This window comes from Rhipicephalus sanguineus, chromosome 8 (assembly GCF_013339695.2).
Source record: "Rhipicephalus sanguineus isolate Rsan-2018 chromosome 8, BIME_Rsan_1.4, whole genome shotgun sequence".
In the NCBI taxonomy this organism is placed as follows: Eukaryota; Metazoa; Arthropoda; class Arachnida; order Ixodida; family Ixodidae; genus Rhipicephalus; species Rhipicephalus sanguineus.
The window spans coordinates 105,211,893-105,236,952 of NC_051183.1; positions in this window are offsets into that span (position 1 = coordinate 105,211,893).

Consider the following 25,060-nt stretch of genomic DNA (forward strand, 5'->3'; position numbering starts at 1 on the left):
ATTTTCTAATGGGAATGTATTACTGGTACAAGTATTATTTTTTACATTGTTGCACCGAAGGCCTCACTCATCTCTCGCAGATTCGCTGTCTGCGTAGGACATTGTTGCACCGAAGGCCTCTCTCATCTCTCGCAGATTCGCTGTCTGCGTAGGACATGTAAATATGCGTATTTTCCTATGTAAACCTAACGAGCAGTCTTTTAATACTGCTGCTACTATGTTTAACGAGGTATCACTTCTGACTTGAGAAGATATATTATCTTTTAAGCTGCCGCTCAGAAAGGGTACGAATAATACGTTTTCATAGCTGCTCTGTATAGTGTTCATGCAAGTAACATAGCGGCTTTAAGCAATATAACATGGAAACCAATGCCCTTGTATATCGATTGCGGGGTTTACGATGACTGTGGCAAAAAGTGTCCTGGGTAAAGTTGGGCAGGTTGAGGTAACCAGCGAGAATTACCCTGGTACTGGTTTTACTGAGAGACCGCATGTCAGCTCAGGTTGTCCAAGAACGCAAGCAATGAGACGGGTGACAGTTTCATTGCAATACGAAGCATACACCTTATATATCGCCAAGCGCTGTGTGCAAGAACACCCGTGCAGCTCATACGTCGTACATTCTGAAAAGACAGAAGGAACTTTAAACCTCTTCTCTACCGAACAAAGATGTAGGCAAGAAAACGTAATGTAGTCTACAAAATCTTATATCAAATGGTTATAAAAATGGAAGAACTTTGCGACAAAACATTCATCTGCAAAGGGAAAAATCGAGTGTCCACGAAAGGGAGCCTTAGTAGCTATTATGACAGAAACACCGCGGATTAATGCGAATTCTCGCTTTCAGTGCTTCAAGTATTCTTTAAATGATTCCCAACGACCAATAGCATTATTTTGTTCAGGCTATTTTGTATGCCAAATAGAATAAATAGCAAAACTTGCAGCAGTTAGGCAATCTGCCCCGCCATTTTGTTCTGTTTGGACACCAGCCGCTAAAGCCAACTTCTGCTGCCCACACTTGGAGTAATGGTAAAGTGACAAAGTGCGAGTTTTGACCGACACTTAGCGTTTTCTTCCATTGTTATTTCCTAAATAGGTCATGTCGACGAGCATGGACGCAGGTAAGGAAGAACATAAACAATAGCAACCCTCCTTTTCTGCACTGAGCCATACTATGCATTCTGTAATCACACGGAGCATTTTACTGTGAAGCATTTCGTCACTCAATCAAGATTCACGTAATACAAGTTATTGGTCATACAAAGGACAGCAAATTTCAGTTGTTCAGCTCTTGCCTAGCATTTTCGGGGCTCGTAAAGACGAAGACTATTGCAGCTCGTGTTGCCTTCTGGCATCAGTTCGCATATATGGTGATGTAGGGCTATGGTGATGTTGTAGGGCATCAGGGCTCTTTCTCAAGCAAACACGGTGCCATCTGTAATAAATTTATATCGAGTGCCTAAGTTTCTGCTGAATTTCTTCTTTTGTCAGATCAGCTCCACCATGCTTTCAAATGGCAACGAAGAAAAACCTAGATTGCTGAAATTTCGTCTAGGGGTGCTGTGCAGGATTGTCCGAGTTTGTTTAAACTCGGAATCTTTCCGAGCTCTGGCGACACCCCCTTTTGAACGAGCTAACAGCAAGAAAAGATCAAGTACATCCCTCAGCACGCGTTGCGTTCCATTAGTTACGATGGAACGCGGCGTCACATCAAGGGCGATCGTCACAATTGGGTGCTGCCTTCAAACCAGAAACATATTCTTTCATTTGTTTGTCGTTCCACTGAATGCAGAACTGCACCCCTGCAAGAAGTGTCAGAAGCTTTTACTAACAATATTTTTTAGAGGAACAGGCTGCTTAAATTCATTTTCAAGCGTTTAATGTCTGCACTGAGTATCCTTTAGAATAATCAGCACCGTGGCCTCAGGTTAGCTCAGGCCGAGCGCCTTACGACACCGCGGCCAGAATTAGTTGCCGAGGCCAGGTGTGTAATCATCATGGTCGGCCTGTACATTCTAGCGCATTGCTCGGTCGGCGCACGTCGTCTTCGTCCTCTTATTCATCATCTGCTCGCTCCCCGAGCACGTGCGCCTCGCTGATTAGCTAATTGGCTGGGGGTTATACCTAGCTAATTAAGTCAGGACGTGCTATGACCAAGCTAATTAGGCGAAGTCATGCTAAGAGCGAGCTAATTATTCTACGTCTTACTGAGACACACGTAATGAAACCGTGTAAAGCAAAGATCAAGCCAAAGAACGAACTACGCTAGTTCGGGGCATTAAATATAGCCAAGGTAATGAGGGCATTCCCACTAAGGGCATGCTAATTAGTATCGTGCTAATTAGTTCTATACTATTTAGAGCTTTCTAATTAAACGTTAGAAATTAATGTCTGGTTAATTAAAACACTACCATTTGAGACATACCTCTTCAATATCAGGTTAATGAAGACCTAGCTGATTAATACCATCAGAATTGAGGCCGAACTGACGTGGTCTTCACTCCGATGCAGACTGAGCAGACGAGCCACATAAAGAGCCTGAATAACCTAGGTGGTCACAACCTCCTCCGATGGCTTCAGTCTTGCACAAGTGGTGCAAGCTGGCCAAACTATTCGATATGCAAAGAAGCTGCTGCTTAGCGTCCATCGCATGAAGCGCATGACAGGCACCCTGGCACTATGACATTCACGAGTTTAACTGATGCCTTTTTGAGAATCAACGGGCTTGTACACGAGTACGCGCGTCGATCAGTTTGATTGACAGACGCCCACAGCGAAGATAGGGTCCACCCACTGCGTTTGCTCCTGCCGAAGAGCAGCGGCGCGATTCATCTCTGAGCTTAATCGCACAGACTATGCACACACGCACGAAAAACTAAATGTATCATCAGTTGACTACAATGTCTGCCTTTCAATTTCAGCGCGCACACGAAGAAACACTCACAGCTATGAACCAAATGCCCCTGGCGGCATTTGGGGTGCGAAATGTTACTACTAACTTGCTTGTGGAAACACTGTTTCTATCGATTCGTTGTTGTAGAAAAATCTTCATACGAGCAATGTAAGTAGCACTAACGTGTCCATTTATTTATCTGGAATATTCGAGAAAAGTGAAAGGAGCTGCACGAGAGTACTGCGCGTCTGCGCTTGTTTTCTTCGAGAGTGGAAATTTCCATGCTGCAGGTGGCAAAAAGATACCGCGACAATCACGCTGACGTCGCTGCACTGATGAAATGTTGACTGAGTAGAGGCGCTGAAGCGTTCGCACGCGGTGTTCCCAACCTTGGTGTTCCTTTGAAAACCGCAAGAAACGCCGCACATGCGCTTGTGACCCCATCGTCCGCCGTTTACACGTGGTTCTGATAAAAAATACACGTGGTTCTGATAAAAAATTTTACCACACAGTCTTCTGGTTATATATCAAGGTATCGGGGCGCTTTTTCATAGTTTTTCAAAATTCAAAATTTTTTATCAGAACCACGTGTCTTTTGTAGTTTCTTTTGTTGTGCATTTATTTGGTGCGGTTTCGTCGTGTTTTTCTGTTCCTCATCGTATCCACTGCTGTCAGAACGCATGTGCGTGTTCACCTACATAAGCCGGGTCTTTCGACAATAAATCACCAGTTGCAGTACAGCGCTTGAGTTTGCGCCTTTTTATGTGTGCGTGTTTGTTCCCTTTTGGTGCGCTGCCTATTCGAAAATCATTGTCAGCTCACAGTGCCACATTTCATTGTTTCACGCATACGCGTCTTTGTTGCCTGTAGGAACATATGCGCTGCGCTGCTATGCAGGTGAATGAAGGGTTCGATTCCCACCATGGAGGAAGCAAAAAAGTTAGGGAGAGCATTGCGCAATGCGATAAAAAAGAAATAAAAATAGCAGGTCGGGCACGCACATGCAAAACTTCGCTTGTCCTCATTTTACCGATAGGGGAAAGGGCTCCTATCTCTGTTAATGTACTAATGTTGTTCACAACCAACGCCTCAGACGGAGATGTGCTCACTTGTGTGCTGCCGAGCTGAAATATTGGGGAAATCATTAAACGAATTCAATACTGTACAGTTATACTGGACAATATTGCAGCCAATACGTACCAGTGCCGGCTTGTCGCAGTGCTCTAAGAAGCGCCTCTTCATGTGCTGATACAATGATTCGCCTTGAGGCAACTCTAAAGGTGGGTAAGGCGATGACACCACTCCATCCTTGATGGGCGCCTGCATCATCTCAGCAGTCTACAAGCTTCTGTCGAGGATTGGGCTGTGGTTAGGCTTGCCTATTCTGGAAAGCCCAATCATTGGAATCTTTGGTATTAGCGTTATTATCTTCAGAACAACAAAGGAAATATTGCAATTATTCTGCCTTATATTGTATTTATTACTTTATGTCGGAGCGTGCCGACCTTTATCTGGAGCGAGAAGTTATAAGAACAAGCCTAAGACAGGCTATATAAGCCAATCATTTGAATGATATACACTGACCGACGTGTAGGAGTTTTTTCGTCTAGCGTAAAACAAGGTTCTGCTGTGTGACAATAATGCTTTTGTTTCTTCTGTCCCTGAGACATCTGATTCTGTGCAAGGATAATTTGTTTATTTCGTGTTCTACCGCGTAATCAGTCGTTCAATTACTGAATGTTTTGAGCAAAGCATGCTATTCGGAGGGAATTTGTTACTATCGGATTTTGGTTTCTACACTCATTTAGGCTTACGTCGTAACATATATGCTGCATATGTATTATGCCGAAGAATCACTTAGTCATCTGTGAATGGTGTAATTCATGAACTTATAATACCACAAAATGTTACGTATGTTACGAATGGGCAACAAAAATGCAACCCTGAGAGACGCCAAATCTAAGGTGCTGATGCGACGGTTGTTTGTTTTCTGTCATTTCGACACCAGTCATTCAAGTCTCGATCAAACTGAACCGTCTTTATTATTCAAATCACTAATTTGGCCGTATATGCGATCTCTTATGCAGCGCGCAATCAGAGGCATTTACTGCACATTTTTTTTTTCTTTCGACATAATATTCTGGGAGTTGCACGGAAGCAGAAAAATAGCTGTACTACCATTAAACATATCTTTGCGGGTTTTTACAGTTTTCGTAAGGAGAAAAAAGGTACGCTGCATATCCGCAAAAACACGCAAATATTTGACAAGCTGAAGGGGAATGATAGTCAGCGCGATTCAAACTGAAATATTTGTTTGCACATGGCAATGAGTAGGTGCATTTATGTTTTAGTGTTGTTTTAAAAAAGCAAATGCTTTTCTTTGTTCAAAGAAGCTGGTTTCCACACTTCTAGCGATACGTCATGCAGATTCCTCTGGAGCCAGGAAATTCGCAGCGCTTATCTATATGAGGTTGAACGTTTGAAGGAGGAAACAGATCGTAACAAAGCGAATAAAACTGGTGGCAAAACAGAGCTAAACGCAAGCCGTATATTAAGCAGCAAGCCTGTGTATTTTTATAGCAGGACAATTTTTATTACACGTTTCGCGTTCGGTCAAGGAGCGGAGAGGAAGAGGAGCACGCAGGAACGAGTGGCATGGACGCTGGAAACTGAGGGCTGAGCGAACATGTCACAAAGCGACACCACGCACAGTGTTTTAGCGGTATGGCTCAAAATTTAAAACGTAGAATCACAGACGTAACGTTAGACCCGTGATGAAGCGACACAGTAGCAGGCGAATACACCGAACTGCTAATAAAAAATTTGGACAAACGACCTGAATACCTACAGCACACAAGTTCAATCGCACACTCAAAACAAAACTACCCTAGTAGCACGCAATCTTGGGACAACGTTGGATCGACTTTCTCAATGTGGCGGCAACGTTCTGTCAACATTTTGTGCTACTAGGGCACTCGTAATAATCACACGTGAAAATTCAATTCATCTAGATTAGTGCCACTTTTGAGGCACGCAGTTGGCGAAGACGTTACCTATATGGACAACTTTCCTAAATTTCTCAAGCTATTACTTGTGAGTTTTGTAATCAATGTCAAGGGTTTTACTGCAAGATGTTTTATGTTCTGTTGTAGATTTTGGAAAATATATGGTCTGAAAAATCTTTGCTGAACTTTGCAGTAGACTGGTTCATTCTCCTCGTTTACGTCTCGCTATATATTTTGGCCCGAGATCAGGAACTGTTGTAGACTAATTTTTAAATGAATGTTTCTGAGGATTCTTTTGTAATTCATTTAAATTTTACAAGCCATTCAGAGACAAGATACTTTATAAAGATTACAACAATATCAACAGAGGTTTCATGTTCTGATGCAAACTATTGTAATCAGCCCTGAAAACAGTTCCTGTGCGGCCCATCTGGTCTCCTATCGGGAACTAAAAATAAAAAGCGAATAATGCCATAATTAAGCAATATGACCCGAATTGCCCGATGACGTGATAATAAGACGATGTATCGGGGTTTTGGGACGTCAAACCTCAGCATTTGTATTATATAGAATGAGAATGTGACTTTTCTCATGGCAAATGATTAATTATGAGGTGCGCCGTGGGGCATGTTCATTATGGGATGTGATTCTACACACCATTTATATCTGCATGATTAATAACTCCAGCATACATAATGGAGAAGTTGACATGCTTGTTTCATGTACACGTTGGAAAATTGCCCACCTCATCGACAACTCACGCAGAACTGCGAGATGTTCGATAACACTAATCTCTAGCCATACACTTGGCAAATAGCTTGTAAACTACGCAGTTACAGGCAATCTGTTAAAATGGCATTGACACATGTGTTGTTTTTTGTTACTAGCATTACCTACGCCGTCTTCCCGAGCTTGAGTAATTTTTCCATATCTCGTGCAAGGAATTTCGCATATCACGTATACTACAAGCAATATTAGTTGTTGGGCACATCCGCATTTGTCAATATACAAAATCAGGCTATGATATGGCAGACATCTCGACTTGTTAGATTAACACCGGATATATCTTCAAAGCATGAAAATAAAAAGTATAGAAGCAGCAAAAAAAATTGTGCGCACCCGCTAAGAATGAATTGTCAAATCCTCAAGGAAAAATTTTTTAACCCGATTGACAGAAATGAACTTACCGCATTAGCTGTACTGAGTCGCTGAGGATATACGCAGGAGTTCCAACTGTGCTCCCTCTCAGCCCTCTTTTATGCACCTTCACAGCTGTGTGCATTTCAGCGACATTCTCTCCTACTGAACGTTCATGAACGTTTGCGATAGACGGAAATTGCGATAGACGGAAATTGCCAAACTTTTGCGATAGACGTATACGTGAATTTCGCTAAACTTCCTGCATAATGATGAGCTACACCAGCGCCAGCATAGAAATATATCAGCAAAACATTGATGCCTCATCATGTCTGAACTTCAACAGCTTTATACACTTGAAAGCTCTAATTGCAAAATGTCTTAGATTTGCAGGTTTTAGCAAGCGCTGTTGCTGTAAAATGAATTCGAAAGTATTTCAACCCTCCAGTTTACCTTGCCGGCTTTGCAGAGTGCACAGTCATGAAGTATTTATGAGCATTATGAGCAGCGGAAATCTCTGTTTTCTAAGCTTCTTTTAGGGCTTGTGCCGTTTGGGTCGTCAGTCTTAAAGTGCCGGTTTTTTCTCTGAATACTTCAATTCATTGAAGCTTTCTCCTTGTTTTCTGGTTCGTGTGGGAAACATTTTATCTCACGCGCATCGCGCGCGACGAAATCTTGTTCGTCTTCTTGGGAATCGCTTTTAAGAGACTGGAGTACTTGTTGCAACGAAAACAGGCACGTTGGCGCCATTTCTCAGGTCATAGCCTCCCTATGCAATAAAACGAGCCCCCACGATGGCCCTTTCGTTGGTGCTCCGCTGGTGACCCGGAAAGCGCCGTTTCGATGCCGGCCGGCGGTCGTAATTCAATAGAGGCTTAATGATACACGTCCGTGTACGGAGTGACGTCAGTGTACGTTAAGTGCTCCAGGTGGTCGAAATTATCCGGATACTCATTTCTCATAGCCTGAGTTCCTTGGGGGCGTTAAACGCCATAAACGATCTATCTGTGCAATAAATCTATATGCTACGTCATATAGGAATTCCTAAGTGCAAATTTTAACAGCGGAACGCTTTAAACTCTCCGTAGTTAGTCCACCTTCAATAGAAAACCATGGAGAAGCGCCTCGCGGCACGCGCTCTGTTCGTCCTCTTCTTCATCTACTGCTTTTGCCCCCAGAACACACGCGCCGATTTTCCGGCGCGGGATGCAATAACTCTGACGGACGAGACAACGAGTCGAGAGAGCAAGAAAGAAAGACAGAATGAGAGAGAGAGAGGGAAAAGCAAGAGCAATAAAGGTAGAGAAAGAGAGAAATGGAAGCGGCAAAAGTATATTCCCGAGGTGAGACTCTAACCCGGGTTCCCCCTATGCGAAGGCAAGTGTGTTAACCACTCGTACATCCGGCACGCTAGCAGAGCATAGCATAGCCTTTTATAGTATAGTATTGCGAGGGCGTGGGAAAGAGAAGTCAGGGTAAGGAGGATATATGTGAGAGTGAGTAGGAATGAAAGGAAGAGGGAGAGAGTAAAGTGTAGCACAGAAAGAGAAAAGTGTAATATAGAGAACGAAAGGGCGGGAAGAAGAAGAGAAAGAGGAGCAAAGAAACAGGGGGAAAGAAATATAGAACGAGAAGAAGAGAGAAACAGGAAGCGAGAAACACGGGGAAAGAGAAAGAAAGAAAGTGAAGACGGAAAAAGAAAGATATAAATACAGAGAAAGAAATTGGGAGAGAGAGAGAGAAATAAAAAAGACACACAAGAAATAGAGAGAACGCAGAAAAGGAAAGAAAAAGAAAGTTTGCAAAACATAAGAGAATAATGCGGCAAGTTTGCAATAAGTCTCTCAAAACCTGGCACAGCGAAGCGCGGGCACGTTGTCGCTCGTACTTCCCGCCGACCGACACGTCTAGCTTCGAGATGCGCGGCTTCCTCCCCGGGAGTACGCATTTTCTTCGGACGCCCCATGAATGACTCGGCATGACTGGCTGCATCTTGGCTATGGAGGGTAGAGCGGTGGTTGCGCGCGATTTTTCCGTCGGTGGGTGTGACGTAGCTACTGCGAGTGCGTAGTTTGCCCAGGGGTACGGTACCCGGTCGATAGACGACACGACGCTTCTTTTCTATTTTTTTTTCTATCTTCTTTGCTCACTCTCTATTTCATTATCTCTCTTTCCTTGATCTCCCTATGTCTCTTTCTGCATTTCTATCCATTTCTCATTCTTTCTGTGTCACGCTTTGCTCTCTACCCTATTCCTTTCCCTCCTCCTTACGATCAAATCTCTCCTCCTCGCGCTCACTCAGCTTTCTCATTCTCTTGTTACACTTCACTATAGAAGACTGCTATGTTCTACTAGCGTGACTGGAAAGCCGAGTGGTTAGGACGCTCACCTACGGACCGAGGATAGGCGGGTTCGAACCCCGCCTCGTAAAAAATTGTTTCAGCAAGAATTTCTTTCTTTCTTTATATCTTTCCTTCTGCCTCTATGTTTCTTTCTCTCCCCCTCTACTCGTTCGCTCACCCATCAGTGTTATTACAGACCACGCCGGAGCGGTGAGTAGTGGGATTTGCCCAAATTCAATGGCGCATAACCGTTCAGGATGATGACAGTTTTTGGCTGAGCAGGGACGTTTTCGTGCAGTGCTTAACGGGGCCCTGCAACACTTTTTCAAGTAGTCATGGCATGGATTCACTAAAGAAGCTTATGGCGTCAAGAATCGATCACCGCAAAGAATTTTTAGAATCTATCCAGTATGAGTGGAGTTACAAAGATTTGTCGCACGTTGTAATTGCTATCTCTCTTCTCTGGTCCCGACGAAAGCGCTCGAAGCTAAGCAGGGAGGGATGACGCAGGGGAAGATACTACGTCATGCGCGCCTCGTGACTTTGAGCACTTTCTCTTTTTTTCTTCGAACGTGAGGTGTACTTTTACTGCGATTGCGCGTGCGCGTGCACTAGTGGCGGCCTCCTGCGGCGACCGCAGTCGCTCCCGCGCACGCCATCTCCAAATTACCTAATGGCGTTGAACTTCAGTCAATGACGCACTGATTTTGAGAAAAAACATCGCTGATCCCTCCGTCATAGGAATCGGTAAAACATGAAAGCGAAACGTGTCTACACGGAAGTAGTGCTTATTCTGTACCCATGCACCCATGTTGACGGCTAGCTCGTAGAGGTTCTTAGCTTGAGCCGCGAACGGTGTTCCGCTGGCCTCTCTCTCGCTTCACCAAGGCGCGACATTCGCCCGTCAAATCGTGTCCTTTCAGCAACACTTACTGCAGCAGTTTTGTTAGGCGGTGCGCTCGCAATCGAACTAGTCGGCGGCGGAGAATTCCCTTTGGTGCATGTGGAAGCTGCACTACTCCGATGAGCCGGCGCACCCTCACACGAAGCGAAACGTAGCTGCGTCTAGGGTGCCTCGGCGACGCCAGCGCGGCCAGCGTACCTCGCTGGTATCGAGACGCTTTAACCATGTCCTTCGATGTCATGCGCAATCTCGGAGTAAGCGCTAGTAAGTGTCGATCGTGACGCATTACTTTCTATCTCTCACAGACGGCGGCACCGCCCCCGCTCCGCACCGCCTATCTACACCGCCAACAGAGAGCACCTTGCGAGAGGGAATGTGTGAAAGATATAAAGCACGTTCGTGCGTTATATCTCGGCTCGTGCCTTTCGAACCCGCGCAGCGTCGTGGGTTCGATTCCCAGCGGCGGATCTGTTTCTTGGTCTTCTTCTTTCTCACCCGTTGTGTACACTGTCAATTTTTATGAAAGGGATATCCAGTACGGAAGCTCGTGGCCTGCGCGCTCCGGCGGCTGCTTGCAGCGCCTTCAAGCGGGAGCGAGAGCAACCACAGCCTCTTTTCGCGTCATCTATTGGCGAGCAAAACAACCAGTCATGGCTGATAAGGAACCGACTGCAAGATTGCAACCCCCTCCCCCTTCAAGGCGATTAAGCAAGAGACCGGGCCAGCGGCGCGTCGTCTGCTGCTTGCGAATTGTGCTTGGCACGCGAGCGCGGTCGAAACGGGGAAGCTCTGCTTTCTGCTTTCACCGCGTTACCGCTCGGCTGATTTAAAGCGCTTTAAGCGACAGCGGCGCAGTGAGCTCAACTTTCGTAGGTAGTTTGCCGTTATGTTGGTGGTTCCCGGTGACTTTTGGAAAGCGCGCTGGCGGGCCGGCCTTTACACGGACTCTCGGCGGACAACCCTTGGGCTGTCATCAAGGAGGAGTGGGAGAAGTTAAGACGGGAGACGTCCCTAACGCTTGCTCTATATGAATCCCTACCAACTAGAGTGGCAGTTGTCATGGCTGCAAATGGTGCAGCCACTAGGTATTGAGAAATGTCGCAATGTGGTACCTTTTTCTGTTGAAGCTAAACGAAAGCGACAATTGGCGTTTTTTTTCAGTTTCAATAAACTCATTTAAAATATTTCTTTTCACGTTTCATACTCATGTCGTTGATGTTACTAATAAATATCGATGAAAATCCTCACCACCACCAAGAGACTGTTTCTCCTTCTGTTTGCTACGCAGCACCATCTCGCGCTATCATCACGACCCCAGCGGCAGTCGCTGTGCATGACTTTAAAGCATCCAGCGCGGTCATACAAGTGCTTTTTCTATTGGCAGGCGTTGTATTTTCTCGGCTAAGTGGGCTTCCACCCAGAAGAATGTTTTCAACAGCATTCGATGAGAGATTTCAAAACGGGAAACTACCCGTCGCTTAAAGCGTTCTAAATCAGCCGAAGCGGTGACGCGTATAAGCCAAGCAGAAGAGCTTCCCCGTTCCGAGTGCGCTCGCGTGCCAAGCACAATTTGCAAGCAGCAGACGACGCGCCGCTGGCCCGGTCTCTTGCTTAATCGCATTGAAGGGGGAGGTGCTTGCAATCTTGCAGCCGGTTGCATATCACACATGACTGGTTGTATTGCTTGCCAATAGATGACGCGAAAAGAGGCTGTGGTTGCTCTCGATCCCGCTTGAAGGCGCTGCAAGCAGCCGCCGGAGCGCGCAGGCCACGAGCTCGCGTGTTCCCTTTCATAAAAATTGACAGTGTACATTTTATGAACGTCATATCCAGTAACGGAAGTACTTGGTGGACCCCGGCATAAAACACTTTGTGTTAAAATATCATGATTTGTCGAGAGAAGAGGAAGAGATGTTTAGCTTATTTGGAGAATTTATTGTAAATACCAGGCCGCCTGCTCCGCTATGATGTTTGACTCGCGTTTTCTCGGGAGCCTCGATTACCGATTGCCAGCATTTTCTGACCATGCTGAAAAAGTATGGCAGGGCACCTTTAACAGCTGCGCTCTTAAAACAGTAACAACCGAGAATATCTAGGCGCCGATCATCTCCGCTGTATATTTGGCACTACGCTAATATTTCTATGTGTCTTCAGAACATATCACAGGAGCGAGTTGACAATAATTAAATGCGAAGCATTTCATCGCAAACCAAAGCCACTTTGACTGGTTTGTTCTTTCTATCTATATTTCTATCCAGCCGTCTACGTCTTGAAGCTCATGTAGTCGCCCCCAAGCTGGCATATACCTAAGTCGGTAGAGCACGACATGAATCTATGAAAAAGACGATTAGCTGTTCATGACATGAATAACGGAACTACCATGTCGCGTACATCACGATTTCTTTTCAACTTGTCACGTGTGGCACATACCTGCATACAGCGGACCATGGTACACGTGTATGCGCCACAGGGTATTCACAGTCCATATCAAGGAACACTTTCGCAATCTTAACACGTGTCGCAGAGAACGTGGGGTGAGAGTCGGCAGTACTGTCGGTGGGTAAAGTGTCTCAGAAGCAAATAATGGAAATCGAACCCAGGCATTCTGCATACCAGTCAAGTAGTGATTGTACCACAGAGCTACGCCAATGCTTAGGCCCGTATTCAAGAACTGAACTTAAGTGTCGCGAAAAGTTGTCTTATGAAAGTACGAGGAAAGTATAAATATTAGATAAGTTTGGGGAAAAATTCAAGAACTACACTGAAGGCTCACTTATGAGAGTAGCACATTTCTTTGTAAGTAAGGCTCCTGGGAACGAGGCTATAGAAGTTTTCATACTTGTTTCAATAAATAAAGCCCATATACATTACAGTTATTTTTGCCGAACACTGGCCCGTAAATGTTGTAGTCTTTATCAACGTACATTTCGTAAAAGGTGAAGTAAATATTTCTCGCTTATGGCGGTTTTCCAGCCTTAGGCTGGCCACAACAAGCAGCCGCCGCTCAGCGGCCTTCGCTATGAAGTGACCGTCACAACTTGTGGTTATTTTGCCGTCTACAGGTGTGTTTGTTGCTGTGGTGAAATATCACGTGCAATACGATTGGTTCTTTCGTCACCTTTCGTGCATTTCACTCCTTGTATTCTTTTTCTGCTTTTCAGCGTTTGGTGTATTTCTCAGAGCACCTGTGTGCGTACTCTTTTTTTTCCTTTATAATGGGAGTGTTACCATATGAAAGATACCAACAATAGTAAACACTTGCACGATCGCGTTCCGTTGGCGTTCGTTGGGCATGCTAGCGACCACGCGTCGTGGAACGCGACGAGGAACGCTACGCGCGTCGTGTCTTCCCTCTATCCCGGCCGTTAATTCTCACAGGGCGAGCGGGGAACAAGGTCAACAGGCGCGCGAGAGGAGGCGAGCGTAGGGGAGGAGATAGAGGGGGAGGGGACGAGCATGCGCTGGCGCTCATCGCGGCATTTGCGCAGGAGAGAATATATATAGGTGATTCTGTTCAGAAATGAGAAGTGGGGTTTGGTGTGCACGTAACTGTCTCTCGAAGAGGACACCTCAACCGGTACACACACGGGGAAAGGGGATGAAAAAGGAGACAGAGAGGAGGAAAGACACAAAAGGAGAGCTTGCGGGAAGGTAGGGCGAGGGTTGAACTATACTACGTGGCGTGTTGGGTTTAAAACCGCTCGCCGAGGCCAGCAGCGTCGATGAAAGGGAGAAGGGCGGCAAGGGCATTACGGCGACGATCGCTGCAGCCGGTGGGAAAGAGGATGTCCTCGAGGGTCCCACAGGGCAGGTCGAGATGGCGGTGGCGGGTGGCTAGCTGCTTCCTTGCAGAGACAGATGGGGGCACTCGCACAGCAGGTGAAAGTGTTTCAACAGAGCCGCAGTCGATACAAGCTGACGAAGGAGCTCGCCGCAGCTGCTGTTTTCGTTCCCCCGTCCATGCCGAGCCAGTCCGCAGGGAAAAGAGGAAGGCGCGCTCTCGCCGGGAGAAACCAGCCATGGGGTGAAGAGGAGGGGGCATCCATCGGCGACCCGCTCGTCTGGGTGGTCGCGCTGCAATTCTCGTCGAAAATTACATCGCGCGTCATCGAAAGAGTTGGCGTATGGTGTCAATGGGGTCGCGGGAGAATGCGCCTGTTTAGCCAGATCGTCGGCAGCCTCATTTCCCGCGATGCCAGCATGGGAGGGAAGTCACTGGAGTACATCACAGCCGTGGTCCTGAACCGACCGCAGGCTGTGCGCAACACGCTGTGAAAGTGGCGGGCCGCGTTTCTCCTTCATGAGCTGTCGCAGAGCTGACCTTGAGTCACAATAAATCGCAGCGCTCTTGATGGTAGGTGACTCACGAAGGAGGTGAGCAGCCAGCTGCAAGCCAACGAGTTCTGCGGTAGTCGAGGAGGCACAGAAGCTGAGGCGGCACTGCAGGGCTTTGCCGAGCTCAGGGGCAATGCAGGCGGCCGCAGCTGAACGGCCTCGTAGCACAGAGCCACCTGAATAGACTTGTGTTCTGCCGGCTAGGTCGTCGTGCATCCTGGCCGCAGCCTCCTGAACGATGGCGCTGTGTGGTGTGTTGCGCTTTGAACGTATGCCCGGCAGTTCAAAGTAAACACAGAGGGGCGCTCGCCGGTGTGGTGGGGGACAGCGCGCACAAGGGGCAGGCTCGTCAACAACAAGACTGTCGTAAAGGTCGATGATTCGACCGACTTGAGTGTTTGGGACAGGACGAAGTCGGGCGAGTAGAGGACCGGCGCCTGGTACACGATGTAGGCGCTCCACGTGACAAAGGGCACGCAGATCCGCTGTAAGCGACGCAGGCCACGTGCGAGTCTCTGCCAGAGTCTCGGCGACACGAGTATGACGAGGGATGCCGTGGCACATTCGGATCACTCGCCGATGATCCCGGTCGATTGCACGCCACTGTGGGGCCTGAAGGGTGCAGAGAGGGAGAGAGTAGTGCACGACAGAAAGGGCCATTGCTTCGTATATGGTACACGCGAAGGCGGGAGGGCATCCGTTGCCGCGAGCGAGGAGTCGACGCACACAAGACTCAACGCGGCAAGCATCCTGCCGAATGCGCCGCACCGCGGGGAACCATCGTAGACGATTATCAATGGTTAGCCCGAGGTATCGGACACTCGTTTGCCAAGAGATACTCGCACCTTCGAGCTGAAGGCACGGGAGGTGGCGGCGGGCTGCAGCACGAGGGTGAACAACGAGGGCCTCGGTTTTCGTTGCCGAAATTGTGAGGCCGATGTCACTGATAAAGTTCGCCACGCACTGCAGAGCCATCTGCATCCGCCCGCGGACCTCAGAGCACCTCCGGGTAGGACCGCGCACGTAGAAGGCGATGTCGACCGCGAAAATAACTGCGCGCACTGGGAGAATCGCCGTTTCAGGGAGGCACTTCAAAAGTGGTGCAAGCACCAAGTTGAAAAGAAATCGGCTGAGAACACTGCCCTGCGGCACACCAGTGTGGATGGAACGCGGTGAACTGGTCGCCCCTCCAACGCGCACAGCAAACGTCCGGCCTGCAAGGAAGGCCCGAACATAATCGAGAAGCCTGCCCTCGACGCCCAGGGAGCGCACAGCACCGACGATGGAAGAGTGGGGCAGCGAGTCGAACGCCGACTGGACATCGAGAAGCAAGAGGATCTCGCGCACCTCATTCGGAGGTGCGCCAAGATCTCCGCCAAGATTGATCTCCGCCAAGATGCTTCGCATCTAAAAATGTTTAATAGGTGAGCGTCTTTCACTTGCTCCGCCACAGTCTATTCGGGCGACCACAGCCGAAGCCACCTATACTCGCGGACAACTTTTCTTGGCAATGAAGGGAATGCTAGAGAGCCGAACTACCCGTGTGCTACCGTTGAAGATTATAGTCCCACAATTGCGTCCGTGTTTTCTGCGTGAAAATAAAAACAACATTGCTTTATTTTCTGCGGGGCGCTGTTTGAAGAGAGAGTCAGCGCGCACCAAGGAGATATTTATATTTGTTTTGATTTATGCAGCGTCATTTCGCGTTTTTGCACTTGTGAAAACGTCGCACCTTTTTCGTGCACCTCACAGTCAAAATGGCGCCTTCGTCTTCAGGTGAGCGCTCGTCACCCTCCAGCTTTCCCGACGACTCGCCGAGGGAGCTTCTGACGGATTTCACTAACAAATGGCTGTATAAGCCTGGGACGGCCGCTCGAATAATTAAATGGCCGTCACAGGAGGCCCGGAAGGTTCACAAACAAAAACTAAATTCGAAACGTGCGCCGAACCAGACTATTTCGCGGAGCAGTACATGTGCAGTAGCTCCGCCCCCATAGCATTCCCTACATTGCCAAGAAAAGTTGTCCGCCGAGCTCCTGCTGACTAAAACTGTTTAATGAAGCAAGTGAAAGAACCTCACCTCTCAAATATATTTCACGTATGCAATCGGCATGCAGTGGCGGAATGGGGTGACCGCGTTCGTTGTCCTTTGGACCCAGCGGCAGCATTCCCAACAGGCGTGCACCGCTCCCTTGGAAAAGCGATGCCGCGACAGGAATCTCGCGTCGGTATTGGCCTCGAGGAGTTACGGAGTCGCCCTCTATTGGACGCGCCTCGATTGCGTGCTAGGCAGGATACCGCCGGCACGCTCCCCATAGGTTTTGCTGTCGGTGCTCTACAAAAACACCTCGCGGAAGCCCTCTAGGGCATTTCTGTAAGTACTTTCGAAATGAACTGTGTTCTTTAATGTCAAAATAATCATTTTCGACGAACTGAAAGCACAAGATAGTCTACAGTCGCTGTCTCTTTGCAGAAAACCGAGCACCCGCTTCACGCTGTCACAGCGTTGCAGACCCCTGAACCGGCTTCTTGCGTGAAAGGTAGTCACTCGCTGAGTGCAAACTATGTGAAATATCTCGTTAGCGTAGACTGCCTGTATAACCAAACGGATCATAACAGAAAGAAGCCCCAAGCCAGCGATCGCACGGGTTCGCGACGACTGACGGTGCCTCTGCATGTATGAGCGTCTGCATGTATGTTCGTACTGATGGTTTCGCTTTTGCTACGAGCGCATTTTGGCACCGCGCTGTGAACTTTAGGCCGCAAAATATGAGAATTTGTGAGTAAACAAACAACTACTGTTGCGCGGACGCTATCAGAGCAGTTCAAAAACAATTTCCTTACAACTGCGGCTTCGGTGCGCATGGCAACTTTGTGATCTGCCGTCCCGACGATTCAGTGTTTTTTTTTTCTTTTTTGGTCTAAATTCGGGCACGTTTCAATGTCATTTGACAAGTTGTCTCGCACTGCGTATTGATCGGTCTTCTCAGCGGGCAGATGCCGCTGCTTATGTTTCTTTATTCCGCGCATTCGTTTCGTTTGGTGCTCACACAAAACGTGAGCAAATGCGACGCCTTTTTTTAATGCTCCTTAATTATCGTTCCGTTTGCATTCCAGTGAACTTGCCGCTCTCGAGGCACGCGGCAGTGCGTCATCAACAAATTCATAGACCAAAGCTTCACCACTTCGAGATTGCTGGTGGAAGAAGAACCAGTCTACGAGACCGAGCATGAAGTAGCATGCGACGCCTAGGAAAAGAAAGAAAATGCAGTAACGTTTGCGGACTTGTTCTGCAAACGTCGGCTGTGAACTAGGACCCACATGAACTTGAAATAGCGGTGAATAAAATAGAAGTTATTGCAGCAACCAACAGCCGCAAAACAGGATAGTAATTATTTGGCATGTACCCCAGCAATTTTGGCAGCAGTGTCGTGTCTAACGCCAACAGGGTGGTCTCTTTCCCACGTAAATAAATTAGGCTCCAAGAAAATACATGGGGTTGGCCGGTGGGCCGATCACGGAGGCAATGCAAAATTTATGTAGCTTATGAAGCAATGCATGCCTCATCAAATAGGCAGGTAGCCCGTCGGCGTCCCGCGTCGGCGGCGTCAACACGAGTGATGCAAAAAATAACCGTCACGTGATGGTGTCACCACATGACGTCATCATGACGTCACAGATCGCCAAAATATGTAGCGTCATTATGACGTCACATAATGTGACGTCACGTGATGACGTATTCACACGTCATGGTCGCTTTGCATTGCCTCCGTGATCGGTCACGGAGGCCGTGCAAAACCGCGTTAGGCGCAGAACGCTTTTGGAGGGGGGCGCGTGAGAATCAGTACATCGACTGACAAGAAGAAGATGGCTTTCGCCTTCTAGTCATCTTTAACGAATGCATAAGGGATCCTGTGCGTTTTTTAATTTAACGTATCTAAACAATGACTTGCGCATCTGCAGCCGATTTTGTGGACGCTGAGCACGGGGCCGACGATCAAGAGGTAGCATTGGAGGGTTCTGAGATGGCATCGCACGTGGTAAAAGGTAGCGCTTTTACCATCCTGTGGCAGATAAGCATCATTTGCCGGCGGGAAGCGCGCGCGAGCCATCGTCTCAGTGCGCGCTGTCTGCTACTCACCGAACATCGCAGGCCCGAAGCAGTAACAAAAGTCTTCGTCGCGTAAGTGCTTGTTGCACCCAAGACTCGTAGCAGATGGCTACTTGCATGTTCTTAGCTTTACAACCCATGCTTCACGCTGTTTCTTGTCCCGCGGTTACCAGTGCAGGCTGACACAGGGCTCCTTTGCGTAAGCGCGGCACTGCGGCACCGAGCGGTAGAGCCCCATGTTCGTTGCCTTCGGAGGCAGCCACTCTATTACAATGGTTTCAACTGAGTAGAAAATGAGAGAAAACTTCCGAATTTGAACAGACAGCAGCGCATGTGCGACTTGAAAGTCGTTTTCAAAGCACGCGGCAGTGCGCCACAAGCAGCCGACGCGGCCGCTGAGACCACGTGATCCTGCCAAGCACGTCACGCCGACGGTGGCGCCGGCGTTTCCAGTGGTGGGCCTCGAGGCCAATATGCCTCTATGGGATTCTGCCGATCCCTGAGAACTGGGCGTAACGGCGGCATATAACGGCATGCTTCATCCTTTGAAATGTCTTCCCCACGGCCAATAAAATCCGCGAAGTGGCCGAGATTGCCGCAGTAGTCGAACATTTTGTTTGACATGGAAACAGCGGAAGTCGCCCTTAATGTAGGCTGTAGCTCAATTTTACTTTCCGGTAGTTAAGTGCCGATTTATGTGTACCTTACGTCCAAGATTGCTCTGTGAAACTGGTTAAGTGCCAATCGGATACTTAAGTAATAGGTTAAGGATAAGTTTCGTTTGTGAATATGGGCCTAAGACTGCTTCGGAAAAAGACACCACACAAGCGTCATGTCAGGCCAACGCCAACTATGGTTGTAACGTTGGCTATCCTCTTGTATATCAATGTAGTAAATATTACGTATGTACAGTCAGCGTAAAAAGTTTAAGGGCCACGAAACACGAGAAAAAGCTGAATGTTACTGCTCCATCGGCAGGTAGCCTTGAATCTAGATTTCCGGCCTTTACTAAAACGCGCTAACAACCTGCACTGAGCAGTTGGAGCGAATACAGTCACAAATTGCCGAGACACATAAATTTCCTCCGACCCAGTGGCATCTATGCTTTTGACGCCGACTGTACAGCTATGACTCCGCATGATATAGTCAAGCGTAGCGCCAATAAGCACACAACCACTTCTCACGGTATGCCGATGGTCGCACTGTAGCGTGCACTTCGTAGCGATGAAATTGACGTCGCTGTTGTAAGCTGAGTGACAACGTTGCGTTGGTCGAGGAGCTGACTTTTAGACGCCAGCGTACTCGGCGGACCCGATGAGAGCACGATATGTGCACAACTACAAAATTTGCACAAAGACGGTGATCCACCTCGTAACGGATCACTCAAAGTGAAAAAAAATGCGACATAGGCTACATCTCGCTGGCTGCTTCGCATGACGCTGTTCCCGCAATGTGTATGATCTGCCAGATTTTTCGTTGTAGAGGAATTTTTCTCCGCTTAGTTTAGCGTATATCATGACTGCATGGGGTACAAAAAATGTTAATAACTCATGATTGAAAAGCTAATATATTGTTACGCGTAGAGTTGCAGTATTTACAGTATATTTACAATACGTAAGAGGTGTAGCGTTGACGCACTATGACCAGTACAGCAGCATCGATCTAAGCCCGAGACACTTCAACTTCGTCTTCGGCTAGTAGCGTCCTCTAGTCCACAGTGGCACAAACACTTATGTGACATTAACTCCCGGCGGCAGAAGCACCGTCTCGGTGCGTCGGGTCGGTGTACGTGATGTAGGGTTTTAGTCGGGAAACATGCACAGTCTCAGTAGCTGGTGAGGGGGACGAAGGCTTGGGGGTGAGTGGCGAGATCTCGTAGGTGACTTCGGTTACTTGGCGAAGAACTCGGTAAGGTCCAGCGTAGCGCGGCAGCAGTTTTTCACTCAGGCCAACGCGACGCGAAGGCAGCCAGAGCAAGACCAGGGAGCCAGGGCTGAAACGCACGTCCCGATGGTGACTGTCGTACAGGCGCTTTTGGTCGGCCTGAGACGCCAGGAGTCGATCACGGGCAACGCGACGTGCCGTCGCCGCTCGAGCGATGGCGTCGTGAGCGTAGAATGTGGTTGAGTTTGCCTCTGAAGGAAGTAGCGAGTCGAGAGGCAAGAGCGGGTCGCGGCCATACAGCAGATAGAACGGAGAATAGCCAGTAACGTCGTGACGCGACGAATTATAGGCAAACGTCACGAACGGTAAGGTGCAGTCCCAATCGCGGTGATCCTCAGACACGTACATGGATAACATGTCCGTGAGTGTACGGTTCAAGCGCTCAGTAAGTCCGTTTGTCTGAGGATGGTAAGCGGTGCTGAACTTGTGGGACGCTGCACAAGAACGGAGAAGGTCGTCGACAACTTTCGAAAGGAAACAGCGACCTCGATCAGTCAGCAGCTGACGAGGAGCACCATGGTGTAAGATGACTTGATGGAGGAGAAAGTCAGCGACATCGGTTGCACAGCTGGTAGGGAGGGCTCGCGTGATGGCATAACGTGTGGCATAATCAGTCGCTACGGCCACCCACTTGTTACCCGCGGACGACGTCGGGAAAGGGCCAAGGAGGTCCAGGCCGACACGAAAGAATGGTTCGCTGGGGACAGCTATAGGCTGAAGGTACCCAGCGGGTGGGAGAGGAGGCTTTTTGCGGCGTTGGCAGAGCTCGCAGGAAGCGACGTAGCGCCGAACAGAGCGGTATAGGCCAGGCCAGAAGAAACGTCTGCGCACGCGATCGTAAGTTCTGTAAACGCCCAAATGTCCAGCGGTGGGAGCATCATGCAATTGCGAGAGGATAGATGGTCGCAGGTGCTGAGGAACAACGAGAAGCAGTTCAGCACCGTGTGGTGTCATATTGCGTCGATATAAGGTGCCGTCGTGCAGGACAAACATACGGAGGGTGCCGTCCCTTTGTTCTGAGGTGAGGCGTTGTATAAGAGATCGCAAGTGTGGGTCACGACGCTGCTCGTCGGTGACGTGTAGGAAGTCGCTGAGCGACAAAACACAGGCATCCGAATCAGTTTCGGTGGTGTCAGGTGGGTCGATGGGGTATCGGGAGAGGCAGTCGGCGTCCTTGTGTAGCCGTCCAGATTTGTAGGACACAGAAAATGTGTATTCTTGGAGGCGTAAAGCCCAGCGACCGAGGCGTCCCGTAGGGTCTTTGAGTGAGGACAGCCAACATAAGGCATGATGGTCTGTTACCACGGTGAAATGTCGTCCGAACAAGTATGGTCGAAACTTGGCAATGGCCCAAACAAGGGCGAGACACTCACGTTCTGTGATCGAGTAATTGCGCTCTGAGGGCGATAGAAGGCGGCTAGCATAAGCGATGACACGATTCACCTCCCGCTGTCGTTGGGACAAAATAGCACCAATGCCATGGCCACTTGCATCCGTACGAACTTCAGTGTAAGCGGACGGATCAAAATGACCCAGAACGGGCGGATTTACAAGGCGACTCGTAAGCGTTGAAAATGCCTGAGCTTGCTCTGGTCCCCACTTGAATGGGCTGTCCTTTTTGAGAATATTGGTGAGAGGACGAGCGATTTCGGCGAAGTTCTCAATAAATCGTCTGAAGTAGGAACACAGCCCCAGGAAACTTCGGACATCAGCAGAGGTACGAGGAGGTGGAAATTCGCGGACTGCGCGCACTTTGTCAGGATCCGGCTGTATGCCAGTAGCGTCCACCAGGTGACCGAGGACTCGTAATTGACGACGGCCGAAATGACATTTCGCAGAATTGAGCTGCAGGCCTGCTCGTCGGAAGACGTCAAGGATGGCCGAGAGCCGGTGGAGATGGCTGTCAAACGTCGGTGAAAATGCAATAACGTCATCAAGGTAACAGAGGCACGTGGACCATTTAAAACCACGCAGAAGAGAGTCCATCATGCGTTCGAAGGTGGCTGGGGCATTACATAGTCCAAAAGGCATCACTTTGAATTGGTAGAGACCATCTGGGGTGACGAAAGCCGTCTTCTCGCGATCTCTGTCATCGACTGCGATTTGCCAGTAACCAGAACGTAAATCGATGGAAGAGAAATAACTGGCACCATGTAAGCAGTCCAGGGCGTCATCAATACGCGGAAGCGGGTGAACGTCCTTTTTCGTGATCTTGTTCAGATGACGATAATCTATGCAGAACCTCCAAGTATTGTCCTTTTTTTTTACTAAGACGACAGGGGATGCCCACGGACTGGAGGAGGGCTCGATAATGTCCTTCGAGAGCATTTTCTCGGCCTCTGTTTGTATGACATGACGTTCTGCCGCCGACACACGATAGGGACGCCTATGGATGGGCGGAGCGTCACCAGTGTGGATCGGATGGGTTACAATGTCGGTTCGACCCAGCGGGCGATTGTCGAAATCAAATATGTCTTCGTAGGACATCAAAACGCGGCGGAGGGCATCAGCGTAAGAAGGTCGTAAGTCAGGAGCTATCATTTTGGCGAATTTGTCGTTAGATAGCATCGTCGGAGCCGAAGGTTGAGCCAACTGAGATGGTTGTTCATAGTTGAGAGCAGACACTCCGGACTCTTCCAAAGGGGACAACACAGCGAGAGACACAGCCTCAGGAAGAGCTTGTGGAGACGAGCCAAAGTTCAGGATAGGAAGCCACGCACGGTTGTTGGTGACTGTAACGATGGAGCTAGGGAGAACGATTTGGCGCTCTAGCAGGACGTCGAAAAGTGGGGACACAACATAATTACCATCCCGAAGTGGTGGGCATGGTGACATGAGCACATAAGTGGCAGCGTCAGGTTGCAGCCGAACAAATTCAGTGCAGCGAAGTCGGGACTGGATATCTGCGGTGGTGTCGGCACAGCACTGGGGTAGCTCAAGCCTCAGAATACCGGTTGAGCAGTCAATAAGGGCAGAGTGAACAGTCAAAAAGTCCATTCCGAGAATCACCTCGTGAGGGCACTCCGCAAGTACAGTGAACAGAACTAACGTTGAGCGGTCGGCGATGGTAATACGGGCTGTACACATTCCCATTACGGCTGTTGTGCTGCCGTTGGCTACGCGTAGGACAGGCGACTCGGCGGGCGTTAGCACTTTTCGAAGACGGCTACGAAGGTCGGAGCGCATGACCGACACCTGAGCACCAGTGTCGATGAGGGCTTTAACGGGCACATGATCAACAAAAACTTCGATTAGGTTTCGTTTAGGAGCAAGGGTCAACAGAGGTTTTGCAGTCAGGGTCGTCAACGCAGCCTCACCTCCAGGGGCTGCATTGGTTAGTTTCCCGAGAAGCGGCCTGAGTAGGATGGGGACGGGGGACGCCGAGATGTAGGCGAACGGGACTGACGGCGCTGCGGTGAGGGCGAACGGCTATTGGTGAATGGAGGAGCAGCAGGGCCAGCATTGGACGGGTCGGCTTGGGGTGACAGAGGACGAGAGGCGCGTTCGTAGCGGCGGTCAACATATGGTGGAGGCGATGAATTCCAGCGGTCACGGCAGTGGCGAGAGATATGGCCGATCCGGGAGCACACGAAGCAGATTGGTCTGTCGTCCGGTGTTCGCCACTCAGATGGGTTTCGGCACCGATTCGAGAAATACTGTCGAGGTGCAGCAGAAGCAATGATCGGAGCGGTAGAGGTGGGACGGGGGCTAACGGCGGACGGGATGTCCATATTCGCAATTTCCTGGCGAACAACAGCTTGAATTAGTGAGATTGTCAGATTGTCATGCGTATGGGGAGGACCACGAGCGCTCGGAGCCATAGCCTCAAGTTCGCGACGTATGGCTTGCGTCAAAGTTGGTGATGCTGGTTGAAGCAACGGCGCAGGTTCGTTGCAGGATGAGGTCGGAGCCGTATTAGGAAGCCGGTCGAAGCGTTGGACGATGCGCTTGCCTTTTGCTTGTTCGAAGTGGCGGCACTCTTTAATGAGGGAATCAACTGTTGTGCAGCTCCTACAAAGCAAGAAGTTGAATGCATCGTCGGCGATGCCCTTCATAATGTGTCCGACCGACCTTATCTGCCTCCGGCATGTTGCTGTCCGTTTTTCGGCAAAGTGCCAGAACGTCCTGAATGTAGGAGATGTACGATTCGGTGGACGTCTGGGCACGGGAGGCTAGCTCCTTCTGGGCTTCCGCTTGGCGTCCGATTGGTCTCCCGAAGAGATCACGTAGCCTCTCTTTGCAAATGTCCCAACTTGTGAGCTCGGTTTCGTGCGTCTCAAACCACGCCTTTGTGGTTTCCCCCAGGTAGAATATCACGTTCGCCAGCATAAGGGTTGGATTCCACCTGTAACTGTTGGCAACGCGCTGGTACATCGCCAGCCACTCTTC